The sequence below is a fragment of the Pristiophorus japonicus genome, unplaced genomic scaffold, assembly GCF_044704955.1.
Source record: "Pristiophorus japonicus isolate sPriJap1 unplaced genomic scaffold, sPriJap1.hap1 HAP1_SCAFFOLD_187, whole genome shotgun sequence".
Taxonomy (NCBI): domain Eukaryota; kingdom Metazoa; phylum Chordata; class Chondrichthyes; family Pristiophoridae; genus Pristiophorus; species Pristiophorus japonicus.
In genome coordinates this window covers 601,469-613,153 of record NW_027251558.1, presented here as the reverse complement: position 1 = coordinate 613,153, position 11,685 = coordinate 601,469, and the positions used below count along the sequence as shown (strand labels likewise).

Here is an 11,685-nt window from a genome sequence, read left to right as displayed (position 1 = left end):
AGTAATGAACAGATGCGCTGCGATATGTATGTAAACGGACACAGGCAAAGTTAATGTAGCTTGAAACACAAAAGTTTAACAATTCGGTTCTCACAGCTGATAATCACACTCGTTTTTAAATGTACAGGATGATCCGGATAATGAGAAAATACGTTTTAAAGGGGCAATTGATGAACCGGAACTGACAACTATCCCGTTGAATCAGACACCGAATGATCCTGGACAGGAAGCACATCCCTCTTACACAGCTGTAGAATTGCCCTTCACGGACAGCAGTTCCCTTTCAGAAGAATAAAGTGGGATTTCTATCATTCCTGAATGCAATTGTGTTGTGCGTGATTGATCGCGGTTCTCATGAGCACGCGGGACTGGGACGGTTGTTGTCGCCACAGGTGATAGACAAGCAGGATAGAGGGAGGGAAATAAAATCAACACAGACAAACAGACAATTTAAAACATATATATATTTATCATAATAAGAAAATAAATAAATTTACAACTTTATTGCAAAAAATTTAATTTGATTTGATTGAATTAAATAAATAATTGTTTCTTAATCTAGATATTTTTGATTGAACGAAGTCTGTGCGACTGCATGAAATCCACTGGAAATCAGGGTGTGCTGTCAGTAAATACCCAAACACATTAAGCCCATGGTGTAAGACAAACAACGAGGGAAGATGTGGGCAACAAAGGCCATCTTTTAAAGTCGTGAGTGCTTTTCTGCAGGATCAGACAGAAGCTGCGTGTGCTGTGAAAGTGGTCAAATGTAATAGAGCCAATGCAGGCAGAACAGAAAAGCACATTTATTGTGAAAGTTAAAAAGTAGGGAATGTATGTAAATATATGCATATATAAATATTGATACATATATTTACATAAACAAAGTCAGTCAGTCAGTCATGTCTTGTCTTGTCTTGATTTGATTTGTATTTGAAAATAAGGGGGAAGGAGCTCATCATGTCACACAGCCCATCTGCAAGCTCTCGCTAAAATCGCTATGTTTCTAACTTATACAATTTGCCTTCTTTCTCATGTGGAATAGCAAAATCCCACAGCAGATTCTTCTCCTGTCAGGCAGTCCCCGAATGCGTGTTGAATCAAATCAGTGTGGCTTCAAGTTGCATGTAATGCATTTTTCCTCCCATGACATGAAATGCAGAGTAAGATCGCGCAGAACGTTTCCACGCACTCTCTCACTGACACAAACACACCAACAAACTAAACATTCTTCACCCTCCAAAGGCAGTTGTTGAAATTTGAAATTTGAAATCCGGGACAGACAGCACATTCCTTTTAAACAGTTAGATAATAATCCGATACTGATAGCACACCATTTTGGAGAGACAGAGAATGACCACGGGCAGACCAGCACATCACCTTAAAAGGGATACAGAAACACAATGAACAAAAACAAAGCATTCTGTAAAACTCAGCAGGCCGTGACCATCTGTGGATGAATTTCCAGGGCTCACGTTCAGTCAGATGATCATTCCGATATTTTAAGAAAAATGTAATGTTTACAGATTTTTCCACGAAAATAGCGCCTGGAAATAAATAGGCAGCGAGGAAGGACAAAAGGGAATGCCTGTGATACAGTGGAGCGCAGGAGTGAGTGAATAATAAATGGCACAATGCGAAAAGGCAAAGTGGGTGGTAAGCGGGCAATAAAGTAACAAAGGATGGACCAGAGGAGGTGTTAGTTTGAACAGCAGAACCATTAGCAGACAATGGGAGCGGTGCTTATGATCCGATACGTTGAACCGAATGTTGAGGCCAGAACACTATAACATGCCTGGAATGTAGGGTTTGAACGCCTTTTAATCAGACCAGGCAGCTTGGGTACCCCGGATTGATTTCCTGCACGGTTTAAATTCGGCAGCCAAGGGACTAAATCCAAAGCCAGCTTCTCACATCTATTCAGCGCCAGAGAAACAGGACGCACTCATATTCAGGGCAGAGTGTGTTTCACGTTGAATTTGAGATTGACGTTGAATGTATGCTTATTCCTATGGAGGTGAGTTCATGCATGCAGAAAGGAAGATACACTGATGAATTATTTGCCGGAATCAAACCGGCGTTTTGGTTGTCCAATGAGACGCAGAGCCGAGAACATCTGAGAGACATGAACTTCAATCAGTTCGGTGAGTTTCACTTTGCTCTTGGGACTCTCCAGGATTTTTGGACGCTGTGTGAACAAAGGAGTGCAATCACTCGTTTTAATTTGAAACATGTCAGTTTTCTCACATGTCGAACGACTGAGAAGTCGTTTTTTGACTAAAATTAGGCAGGGCTCGTCCGGGATTTGAACCCGGGACCTCTCGCATTTCAATTATTATAATCCCAAAGCGAGAATCATACCCCTAGACCAACGAGCCGCCGACAGTGATGAACGTAGCTCTCAGTTTCTGACGTTAGTTTGCTATTCGGCCCATCGTGCCTGTGCTGACTATCAGAGACAGATCTCATGAGTCCCCCTCTCCATCGTCCAGCTAATGTTTTCCCTTTGATGAAGTGATTATTTTTTGTGACATTACTTCACCAACGAGCTACATCCTTTTCAGTAAAAGGTGAATTTGGCAATGAGGATAAATGTGATTGAATAAAAAAACTAAGTGAAAATGTTTAACACAATAACGACGAAGCTGGGGGCACACTGGATCAGCAGTCCATTGCCTCAACCTGTCAGTCACCTTGTCTACTATTTACTGCAAAGTCAGACATCCATCCCTACTTTTTGCATTCAAACAGAAATAATGTGCACGAAAGTCGACTTCACCGCTTGTTTTGCCCGTGCAACCAGATTGACAGTGATGGAAATGTGCCATTAGCTTCTTAAAGCACAAAGCCTTCCTTTACTTCAGGTGAGTGACTGTCCGAGATGGTTGGTTTTGAGGCAGAATCAAAACAAAGAATATAAACTTTCACGCGGCGCGATAGCTGACCGCTGAAGGACAAAACCTGCAATCTTCTGATAAGATCACAGTTACAATCGAAGTCAAACACCTTATCCTTTAGGCCACGCGGCCGCTATCGTCGGTACATAATTTGTTGTTTTTTATATTGAGAGCAAATTTGGGACAAGGGTTACATCAAGGAGTGGATATCGGAAAACATAGGCAAATTTTGAGTAATGAACAGATGCGCTGCGATATGTATATCAACGGACACAGGCATAGTCAATGAAGCTTGAAACACAAAAGTTTAACAATTCGGTTCTCACAGCTGATAATCACACACGTTTTTAAATGTACAGGATGATCCGGTTAATGAGAAAATACGTTTTAAAGGGGCAATTGATGAACCGGAACTGACAACTATCCCGTTGAAACAGACACCGAATGATCCTGGACAGGAAGCACATCCCTCTTACACAGCTGTAGAATTGCTCTTCACGGACAGCAGTTCCCTTTCAGAAGAATAAAGTGGGATTTCTATCATTCCTGAATGCAATTGTGTTGTACGTGATTGATCGCGGTTCTCATGAGGACGCGGGACTGGGACGGTTGTTGTAGCCACAGGTGATAGACAAGCAGGATAGAGGGAGGGAAATAAAACCAACACAGACAAACAGACAATTTAAAACATATATATATTTATCATAATAAGAAAATAAATAAATTTACAACTTTATTGCAAAAAATTGAATATGATTTGATTGAATTAAATAAATAATTGTTTCTTAATCTAGATATTTTTGATTGAACGAAGTCTGTGCGACTGCATGAAATCCACTGGAAATCAGGGTGTGCAGTCAGTAAATACCCAAACACATTAAGCCCATGGTGTAAGACAAACAACGAGGGAAGATGTGGGCAACAAAGGCCATCTTTTAAAGTCGCGAGTGCTTTTCTGCAGGATCAGACAGAAGCTGCGTGTGCTGTGAAAGAGGTCAAATGTAATAGAGCCAATGCAGGCAGAACAGAAAAGCACATTTATTGTGAAAGTTAAAAAGTAGGCAATGTATGTAAATATATGCATATATAAATATTGATACATATATTTATATAAACAAAGTCAGTCAGTCAGTCATGTCTTGTCTTGTCTTGTCTTGATTTGATTTGAATTTGAAATTAAGGGTGATGGATCTCATCATGTCACACAGCCCATCCGCAAGCTCTCGCTAAAATCGCTATGTTTCTAACTTATATAATTTGCCTTCTTTCACATGTGGAATAGCAAAATCCCACAGCAGATTCTTCTCCTGTCAGGCAGTCCCCGAATGCGTGTTGAATCAAATCAGTGTGGCTTCAAGTTGCATGTAATGCATTTTTACTCCCATGACATGAAATGCACAGTAAGATCGCGCAGAACGTTTCCATCCACTCTGTTACTGACACAAACACACCAACAAACTAAACTTTCTGCACCCTCCAAAGGCAGTTTTTGTAATTTGAAATTTGAAATCCGGGACAGACAGCACATTCCTTTTAAACAGATAGATAATAATCTGATACTGAGAGCACACCATTTTGGAGAGACAGAGAATGACCCCGGGCAGACCAGCACATCACCTTAAAAGGGATACAGAAACACAATGAACAAAAACAAAGCATTCTGTAAAACTCAGCAGGCCGTGAACATTCTGTGGATGCATTCCCCGGGCTCACGTTCAGTCAGAGGATCATTCCGATATTTTAAGAAAAATGTAAAGTTTACAGATTTTTCCACGAAAATAGCGCCTGGAAAAAAATAGGCAGCGAGGAAGGACAAAAGGGAATGCCTGTGATACAGCGGAGCGTAGGAGTGATTGAATAATAAATGGCACAATGCGAAAAGGCAAAGTGGGTGGTAAGCGGGCAATAAAGTAACAAATGATGCACCAGAGGAGGTGTTAGTGTGAACATGGAACCATTAGCAGACAATGGGAGTGGTGCTTATGATCCGATACGTTGAACCGAATGTTGAGGCCAGAACACTATAACATGCCTGGAATGTAGGTTTTGAACGCCTTTTAATCAGACCAGGCAGCTTGGCCACCCCGGATTGATTTCCTGCACGGTTTAAATTCGACAGCCAAGGGACTAAATCCAAAGCCTGCTTCTCACTTCTTTTCAGCGCGAGAGAAACAGGACGCACTCATATTCAGGGCAGAGTCTGTTTCACGTTGAATTTGAGATTGACGTTGAATGTATGCTTATCCCTATGGTGGTGAGCTCATGCGTGCAGAAAGGAAGATACACTGATCAAGTATTTGCCGGAATCAAACCGGGGTTTAGGTTGTCCAATGAGACGCAGAGCCGAGTACATCTGAGAGACATGAACTTTAATCAGTTCGGTGAGTTTCACTTTGCTCCTGGGACTCTCCAGGATTTTTGGACGCTGTGTGAACAAAGGAGTGCAATCACACGTTTTAATTTGAAACATGTCAGTTTTCTCACATGTCGAACGGCTGAGAAGTCGTTTTTTGACTAAAAGTTGGCAGGGGTCGTCTGGGATTTGAACCCGGGACCTCTCGCATTTCAATTATTATAATCCCAAAGCGTCAATCATACCCCTAGACCAACGAGCCGCCGACAGTGAGAAACGTAGCTCTCAGTTTCTGACGTTAGTTTGCTATTCGGCCCATCGTGCCTGTGCTGACTCTCAGAGACCGATCTCATGAGTCCCCCTCTCCATCGTCCAGCTAATGTTTTCCCTTTGATGAAGTGATTATTTTTTGTGACATTACTTCACCAACGAGCTGCATCCTTTTCAGTAAAAGGTGAATTTGGCAATGAGGATAAATGTGATTGAATACAAAAACTATGTGAAAATGTTTGACACAATAACGACGAAGCTGGGGGCATACTGGATCAGCAGTCCATTGCCTCAACCTGTCAGTCACCTTGTCTACTATTTACTGCAAAGTCAGACATCCATCCCTACTTTTTGCATTCAAACAGAAATAATGTGCACGAAAGTCGACTTCACCGCTTGTTTTGCCCGTGCAACCAGATCGACAGTGATGGAAATGTGCCATTAGCTTCTTAAAGCACACAGCCTTCCTTTACTTCAGGTGAGTGACTGTCCGAGATGGTTGGTTTTGAGGCAGAATCAAAACAAAAAATATAAACTTTCACGCGGCGCGATAGCTGACCGCTGAAGGACAAAACCTGCAATCTTCTGATAAGATCACAGTTACAATCGAAGTCAGACACCTTATCCTTTAGGCCACGCGGCCGCTATCGTCGGTACATAATTTGTTGTTTTTTATATTGAGAGCAAATTTGCGCCAAGGGTCACATCAAGGAGTGGATATCGGAAAACATAGGCATATTTTGAGTAATGAACAGATGCGCTGCGATATGTATGTAAACGGACACAGGCCAAGTCAATGTAGCTTGAAACACAAAAGTTTAACAATTCGGTTCTCACAGCTGATAATCACACTCGTTTTTAAATGTACAGGATGATCCGGATAATGAGAAAATACGTTTTAAAGGGGCAATTGATGAACCGGAACTGACAACTATCCCGTTGAAACAGACACCGAATGATCCTGGACCAGAAGCACATCCCTCTTACACAGCTGTAGAATTGCACTTTACGGACAGCAGTTCCCTTTCAGAAGAATAAAGTGGGATTTCTATCATTCCTGAATGCAATTGTGTTGTGCGTGATTGATCGCGGTTCTCATGAGCACGCGGGACTGGGACGGTTGTTGTCGCCACAGGTGATAGACAAGCAGGATAGAGGGAGGGAAATAAAACCAACACAGACAAACAGACAATTTAAAACATATATATATTTATCATAATAAGAAAATAAATAAATTTACAACTTTATTGCAAAAAATTGAATATGATTTAATGAATTAAATAAATAATTGTTTCTTAATCTAGATATTTTTGATTGAACGAAGTCTGTGCGACTGCATGAAATCCACTGGAAATCAGGGTGTGCAGTCAGTAAATACCCAAACACATTAAGCCCATGGTGTAAGACAAACAACGAGGGAAGATGTGGGCAACAAAGGCCATCTTTTAAAGTCGCGAGTGCTTTTCTGCAGGATCAGACAGAAGCTGCGTGTGCTGTGAAAGAGGTCAAATGTAATAGAGCCAATGCAGGCAGAACAGAAAAGCACATTTATTGTGAAAGTTAAAAAGTAGGGAATGTATGTAAATATATGCATATATAAATATTGATACATATATTTATATAAACAAAGTCAGTCAGTCAGTCATGTCTTGTCTTGTCTTGATTTGATTTTTATTTGAAAATAAGGGGGAAGGAGCTCATCATGTCACACAGCCCATCCGCAAGCTCTCGATAAAATCGCTATGTTTATAACTTATATAATTTGCCTTCTTTCACATGTGGAATAGCAAAATCCCACAGCAGATTCTTCTCCTGTCAGGCAGTCCCCGAATGCATGTTGAATCAAATCAGTGTGGCTTCAAGTTGCATTTAATGCATTTTTCCTCCCATGACATGAAATGCACAGTAAGATCGCGCAGAACGTTTCCACGCACTCTCTCACTGACACAAACACACCAACAAACTAAACATTCTTCACCCTCCAAAGGCAGTTGTTGAAATTTGAAATTTGAAATCCGGGACAGACAGCACATTCCTTTTAAACAGATAGATAATAATCCGATACTGATAGCACACCATTTTGGAGAGACAGAGAATGACCCCGGGCAGACCAGCACATCACCTTAAAAGGGATACAGAAACACAATGAACAAAAACAAAGCATTCTGTAAAACTCAGCAGGCCGTGAACATTCTGTGGATGAATTTCCAGGGCTCACGTTCAGTCAGATGATCATTCCGATATTTTAAGAAAAATGTAATGTTTACAGATTTTTCCACGAAAATAGCGCCTGGAAATAAATAGGCACCGAGGAAGGACAAAAGGGAATGCCTGTGATACAGTGGAGCGCAGGAGTGAGTGAATAATAAATGGCACAATGCGAAAAGGCAAAGTGGGTGGTAAGCGGGCAATAAAGTAACAAAAGATGGACCAGAGGAGGTGTTAGTTTGAACAGCAGAACCATTAGCAGACAATGGGAGCAGTGCTTATGATCCAATACGTTGAACCGAATGTTGAGGCCAGAACACATTAACATGCCTGGAATGTAGGTTTTGAACGCCTTTTAATCAGACCAGGCAGCTTGGCCACCCCGGATTGATTTCCTGCACGGTTTAAATTCGACAGCCAAGGGACTAAATCCAAAGCCTGCTTCTCACATCTTTTCAGCGCGAGAGAAACAGGACGCAATCATATTCAGGGCAGAGTCTGTTTCACGTTGAATTTGAGATTGACGTTGAATGTATGCTTATCCCTATGGCGGTGAGCTCATGCGTGCAGAAAGGAAGATACTCTGATCAAGTATTTGCCGGAATCAAACCGGGGTTTAGGTTGTCCAATGAGACGCAGAGCCGAGTACATCTGAGAAACATGAACTTGAATCAATTCGGTGAGTTTCACTTTGCTCCTGGGACTCTCCAGGATTTTGGGACGCTGTGTGAACAAAGGAGTGCAATCACACGTTTTAATTTGAAACATGTCAGTTTTCTCACATGTCGAACGGCTGAGGAGTCGTTTTTTGACTAAAAGTTGGCAGGGCTCGTCCGGGATTTGAACCCGGGACCTCTCGCATTTCAATTATTATAATCCCAAAGCGAGAATCATACCCCTAGACCAAAGAGCCACCGGCAGTGAGAAACGTAGCTCTCAGTTTGAGACGTTAGTTTGCTATTCGGCCCATCGTGCCTGTGCTGACTGTCAGAGACAGATCTCATGAGTCCCCCTCTCCATCGTCCAGCTAATGTTTTCCCTTTGATGAAGTGATTATTTTTTGTGACATTACTTCACCAATGAGCTGCATCCTTTTCAGTAAAAGGTGAATTTGGCAATGAGGATAAATGTGATTGAATAAAAAAACTATGTGAAAATGTTTAACACAATAACGACGAAGCTGGGGGCATACTGGATCAGCAGTCCATTGCCTCAACCTGTCAGTCACCTTGTCTACTATTTACTGCAAAGTCAGACATCCATCCCTACTTTTTGCATTCAAACAGAAATAATGTGCACGAAAGTCGACTTCACCGCTTGTTTTGCTCGTGCAACCAGATCGACAGTGATGGAAATGTGCCATTAGCTTCTTAAAGGACACAGCCTTCCATTACATCAGGTGAGTGACTGTTCGAGATGGTTGGTTTTGAAGCAGAATCAATACAAAGAATATAAAATATCGCGCAGCGCGATAGCTGACCGCTGAAGGACTCGAACCTGCAATCTTCTGATAAGATCACAGTTACAATCGAAGTCAGACACCTTATCCTTTAGGCCACGCGGCCGCTATCGTCGGTACATAATTTGCTGTTTTTTATATTGAGAGCAAATTTGGGACAAGAGTTACATCAAGGAGTGGATATCGGAAAACATGAGCATATTTTGAGTAATGAACAGATGCGCTGCGATATGTATGTAAACGGACACAAGCAAAGTCAATGTAGCTTGAAACACAAAAGTTTAACAATTCGGTTCTCACAGCTGATAATCACACTCCTTTTTAAATGTACAGGATGATCCGGATAATGAGAAAATACGTTTTAAAGGGGCAATTGATGAACCGGAACTGACAACCATCCCGTTGAAACAGACACCGAATGATCCTGGACCAGAAGCACATCCCTCTTGCACAGCTGTAGAATTGCCCTTCACGGACAGCAGTTGCCTTTCAGAAGAATAAAGTGGGATTTCTATCATTCCTGAATGCAATTGTGTTGTGCGTGATTGAGCGCGGTTCTCATGAGCACGCGAGACTGGGACGGTTGTTGAAGCCACAGGTGATAGACAAGCAGGAAAGAGGGTGGGAAATAAAATCAACCCAGAGAAAAAAACAATTTAAAACATATATATAATTATCATAATGAGAAAATAAATAAATTTACAACTTTATTGCAAAAAATTGAATTTGATTTGATTGAAATAAATAAATAAATGATTCTTAATCTATATATTTTTGATTGAACGAAGTCTGTGCGACTGCATAAAATCCACTGGAAATCAGGGTGTGCAGTCAGTAAATACCCAAACACAGTAAGCCCATGGTGTAAGACAAGCCACGAGGGAAGATGTGGGCAACAAAGGCCATCTTTTAAAGTCGCGAGTGCTTTTCTGCAGGATCAGACAGAAGCTGCGTGTGCTGTGAAAGAGGTCAAATGTAATAGAGCCAATGCAGGCAGAACAGAAAAGCACATTTATTGTGAAAGTTAAAAAGTAGGGAATGTATGTAAATATATGCATATATAAATATTGATACATATATTTATATAAACAAAGTCAGTCAGTCAGTCTTGTCTTGTCTTGTCTTGTTTTGATTTATATTTGAAAATAAGGGGGAAGGAGCTCATCATGTCACACAGCCCATCCGCAAGCTCTCGCTAAAATCGCTATGTTTCTAACTTATATAATTTGCCTTCTTTCACATGTGGAATAGCAAAATCCCACAGCAGATTCTTCTCCTGTCAGGCAGTCCCCGAATGCGTGTTGAATCAAATCAGTGTGGCTTCAAGTTGCATGTAATGCATTTTTCCTCCCATGACATGAAATGCGCAGTAAGATCGCGCAGAACGTTTCCACGCACTCTCTCACTGACACAAACACACCAACAAACTAAACATTCTGCACCCTCCAAAAGGCAGTTTTTGTAATTTGAAATTTGAAATCCGGGACAGACAGCACATTCCTTTTAAACAGATAGATAATAATCCGATACTGAGAGCACACCATTTTGGAGAGACAGAGAATAACCCCGGGCAGACCAGCACATCAGCTTAAAAGGGATACAGAAACACAATGAACAAAAACAAAGCTTTCTGTAAAACTCAGCAGGCCGTGAACATTCTGTGGATGCATTCCCCGGTCTCACGTTCAGTCAGATGATCATTCCGATATTTTAAGAAAAATGTAAAGTTTACAGATTTTTCCACGAAAATAGCGCCTGGAAAAAAATAGGCAGCGAGGAAAGACAAAAGGGAATGCCTGTGATACAGCGGAGCGTAGGAGTGATTGAATAATAAATGACACAATGCGAAAAGGCAAAGTGGGTGGTAAGCGGGCAATAAAGTAACAAAGGATGCACCAGAGGAGGTGTTAGTGTGAACAGCAGAACCATTAGCAGACAATATGAGCGGTGCTTATGATCCGATACGTTGAACCGAATGTTGAGGCCAGAACACTATAACATGCCTGGAATGTAGGTTTTGAACGCCTTTTAATCAGACCAGGCAGCTTGGCCACCCCGGATTGATTTCCTGCACGGTTTAAATTCGACAGCCAAGGGATTAAATCCAAAGCCTTCTTCTCACATCTTTTCAGCGCGAGAGAAACAGGACGCACTCATATTCAGGGCAGAGTCTGTTTCACGTTCAATTTGAGATTGACGTTGAATGTATGCTTATCCCTATGGTGGTGAGCTCATGCGTGCAGAAAGGAAGATACACTGATCAAGTATTTGCCGGAATCAAACCGGGGTTTCGGTTGTCCAATGAGACGCAGAGCCGAGAACATCTGAGAGACATGAACTTCAATCAGTTCGGTGAGTTTCACTTTGCTCCTGGGACTCTCCAGGATTTTTGGACGCTGTGTGAACAAAGGAGTGCAATCACACGTTTTAATTTGAAACATGTCAGTTTTGTCACATGTCGAACGACTGAGAAGTCGTTTTTTGACTAAAAGTTGGCA

General features: G+C 41.6%; 1 non-coding gene across 1 annotated transcript; it reads right to left on the bottom strand.

The window, feature by feature from the left end:
* Positions 1-2,290: 2,290 nt before the first annotated feature.
* Positions 2,291-2,378, bottom strand: trnap-ugg (transfer RNA proline (anticodon UGG)). The gene is given in 2 exon segments: positions 2,291-2,326; positions 2,343-2,378. It is a non-coding gene; the product is annotated as a tRNA-Pro (tRNA).
* Between the last annotated feature and the right edge of the window lie 9,307 nt (positions 2,379-11,685).